We start from the raw sequence: 4,135 nt of genomic DNA, 5'->3' as shown, positions 1-4,135 counted from the left end.
TATTTTTATGACTTTAACATGATAGAACATACATAACATAATCCAAAATACGGATTGATTGAACCAAAACTGAGTTTTGATTGGAAACAGAGGTTGCTAGTCACCACTACCAACCTCACACGCTAAGCCAAACTGTGGACATGCAGCGATCTTTTGAAAGCCACGCTCGGCGGTGTAAAATTTCTTTCGACCGGATCGCTTTTGATCGGTCGATTTCGTCTCGGCAAAGGTCTCGAAACGATGTAGAGATGTTCGGAGTCGCCACCAAGCAATTATGGGATGCCTGGAAACCGTTCGAATCCAATGTATACCTAGGTCAATCAAGGCAAAAAACGGTGCTTGCCATAGGTACTAAAGATAAGGACTCGTCCCCATTTAGCATCGTATCGCTAAAATGACTCTCGTACGCCCTGGATAAGGCCATCCACTATCCAAAGGTTCTGAGTAAATGGTAAGAGTACATATTGGGAAGCTATTTAATCGAACACCAAATTCCGTCTGCGTTAGCGGCCTCTACTGATCGATCGTGGTTGTTTAAGTGCAAGATTTGATAAAACAGTTTAAATACATGAATGCGCATCCAAAAGTCTTAACCTAACATGTGAAGATTTACTAAGTCAGTTGTTTATGCATGTACCAAGAAATTGGTGTCAAATTTGGATTTAGAATGATTTACATGTGAAACGAAAATTAAACATTCATTTACCAAGTTCGAATTAATGTGCTTAACACGATCCATTTATTTGAAAAAGTGTGTCTAAAGGATAGAGTGTAAAATACAAACTTGTCAATCTGATCCGTCACGTATTCGGGTTAACCATAATCGGGATCGTCCTAGACAAGCACTGAAATGAGGCAGAACAGTGCCAGGGAGCCCCGTTAGGGCGCGAGCCTATTGGCGAGGGAACAAGGCCTGTACAGGTTTTGAAAGGTGGAAATAGGCAGGCTCTTGGGGCACGAGCCATGGGGCGAGGCAAGAGGTGCCTCCTGGTTGTTAAAATGGTTGTTTAAAACCGTATTTGTGTTTAAATGATTTACAAGTATGATTTGCATGACTCGGAATATTTACTATTATGTTAGTAATATTCGTTGTCGTATTTGCATGTTTGAAAACTACAGTTTACAAATAAATATGTGAAATGTTTGATATGAACTAATATGTTTAGATCATTTCTTTGTAATTAGTCAAGTTTGTCATCGTACCCGGATTAAACCGACATGGTATAAGGAACCAATGATGATTACGAATTATGACTAATATGTTTACAAGTGTAAATAAATAAGAAAAAATGGTAAATAAAATAAAAGAATTTCTTTTAAAATTTAATTAACCAATTAATATCATCGAGTCACGGATTAAACCGTCATGGCATAAGGAACCAAGGGTGATTACGATTTATGGTTAATATGTGTCATAAAGATGATTTAATACGGTAAAAGCCGTAAGAGAAAATTAAAGGAAAATGTTGCGGAAAGATGAACACAAACATGCCTGGATTAAAGCCTGAGAGGGCATTGAGGCGCGAGCTCCCCTGCTACGCAAGTAGCCCCTGTCTCAGGCCAAAATCTGGTTTTGGCTCATTTCTCCTATTTTTGGATCGTGTTATGCATTGTTCGTGCTTATAAACTCATAAAAATAGCAAAGATATGAAATAAGTGAGTTGTTTACACCCTCAAACTTACGTGTATTGATGTTTGCGAGGTAGACGACTTTAGAGACGGTTTTGTCGTTGTGACTACTCGCGATCAAAGAAGTTTCAAAAGAGTGCCTTAGAAAAGGATTTTGTTTTGAAAATGAGTTGGAAATATGTTGTTGAAAAACATGTTGATTAATGTTGAGTTGGTCGAATGGGTCGGTCGAATTCACGGCGACGGTACCAAACAAAATGTTTAAGGCTTGTGTTTTCGATCGGTAGGTCGAAAACACGTGTCGATTTTTTGATTTAGGAAGTCGAGTATAGAAGTTTAAGGGAGATGTGAGGGGGCGGACTCTCGCGAGAGTATTATGGTGTGTGATGGTGGGTATTTATAGAGAAATGTGAAGTGGTAGGTTGGTTGAGTTTGCTTGGAGGATAAGGAGGACGCCTGAAGAGGCGCGAGCTCCCTTGCCACGCAATGGGGTGTACTGTTCTTTTCGGAAATTTGGATTTTCCATTTGTTCTAACCAATGTTTTGTTGGTTGTGCTTTGTGGTAATAGGTGATTTCTTAGCCGTGTAAGCTTGATCTTGGGTGTTATTTGGGGTAGGCATTTTGTGTTCTTGACTCGGGTTTGACCCGTGTTGAGTCGGGATTTGAATTTTGAGTCTGTTTTTGGCCCGGTGTCAAATTTGACTCTAATTAGTGTCATTTTAATGCAAATGGCATGATAAAGACATTCATGGCATTATTTTGGACATTTGAGACTCGGGTTGACTCAGGTTGACTCCGATTGACTCGGGTTGCGGGTTTCTGAGTCGGTTTTGGGTCCGAAGACAATTTTAACTCTAAATAGTGTTATTTTAATGTAAATGAAGTTAGAAAACCATTTTTGAAATCATTTTACATATCCGAGTAATGCATTAAACTGTCTCATGTATAGCCAATCCACGCACGCATATCAAAAACACGTTATAGTCCGATCATCATCGGGTGGTTTTTGGAAGGTGTAGATTCTGGGTATCTGCACCCAGCAAGAACTCAAACGTGTTTGAGTTCACCTTTCCTCTATTTTCATTTCTTATTTGCAATTGGTTTTTTACCATTTTAAACATTTCAAATCATTTTTTATGATGGGAATTTTTAACCATGAACTATATTCACCCTTGGTTCCCTATACCATGAAGGTTTAGCTGTGACTTGGTAATAATACTTGGTTAATTACATTTTAAAGGGTATTTTAAATCCCTCTTTTCATTTGTTTATATTTGTAATAACCATATTAGTCATACATGGATAATCATCCTTGGTTCTACATACCATGTCGGTTTAACCCGAGTACAATGATAAAATTTGACTAATTACAAAGCAATGAACTCCAGTTAACCCGAATACAAGATGGATCAGATTGATGAGTTTGCATTTTACACATTGCATTTTAAAACACCCTTTTTTAAGACAAATGGATCATGTTAAGCACCATAAACCTAACTTGGTAAATGGATGTTTAATTTCCATCTTTCATGCAAATCAACATTAAATCGAACTCGAAATCAATCACTTGATATTTGGATAAACAATCGCCATAGTAAATCTTCACATGTTAGGTTTAAACTTGTGGATGCGCATTCATGCATTTATAACCCATTTTATCAACTTTTGCACTTAACCAACCAAGATCGATAAGTAGAGGCCGCTACCGCGGGCAGGATTATGTGTCCGATTAAAGGATTTCCCAATACGTACCATCACCTCTTACTCAGAAACTTTGGATAGTGGACGACCTTATCCAGGGCGAACGAGAGTCATTCTAGTGATAGGATGCTAAACAGGGACGATTCCTTATCTTTAGTACCTATGTCAAGCACCGCTTTTTGCTATGTTTGACCGAGGTACAAAGTGGATTGGAACGATTTTCAGGCATCCCATAATTTCTTGGTGATGACTTCGAATATCTCTGCATCGTTTAAAGACCTTTACCGAGACGAAACCGACCGATCTCAACCGATCCGGTCAAAAGCATTTCTACGCCACCAAGCGGGGCTATTCGACTGTTGCACGTCCGCATATTGGCTTGGCGTGAAGGTGACCCATGTCCACATATTGGCGACTCCGCTGGGGAAACTAGGACACTTATGTCTTTGCGACCCTAGATGGTGAAACTCGAACGAGGTCTTGGTTGAAGTGCATTAATTGGTATTACGGTCATAATTCGGGTTCCTTGTCCGGGACCACAACCTAACTTTTATCGACCAATTAGATCATCCCGTTGACGTGAGTTTTCTCATCCCCGCGTTTTGAATTCCGATTGCGTCAAGCATACCATTGGCATTACACCATTTTGTTTCGCCAAAGAGCATTCACTTCCTACGTGCACGATGCTAGGGCACCAACCTTACATAGTTTGTTTGGATTAGCATCCCTCTCGAAAATCGGGGATTGATCGCTTCGTTTGTAACCACCCTTATTAAGCCAAAACCCGTGTCAGCATGATGCATA

Source organism: Silene latifolia, chromosome 9, assembly GCF_048544455.1.
Source record: "Silene latifolia isolate original U9 population chromosome 9, ASM4854445v1, whole genome shotgun sequence".
Lineage (NCBI taxonomy): Eukaryota > Viridiplantae > Streptophyta > Magnoliopsida > Caryophyllales > Caryophyllaceae > Silene > Silene latifolia.
Note: the sequence above shows the minus strand (reverse complement) of the source record.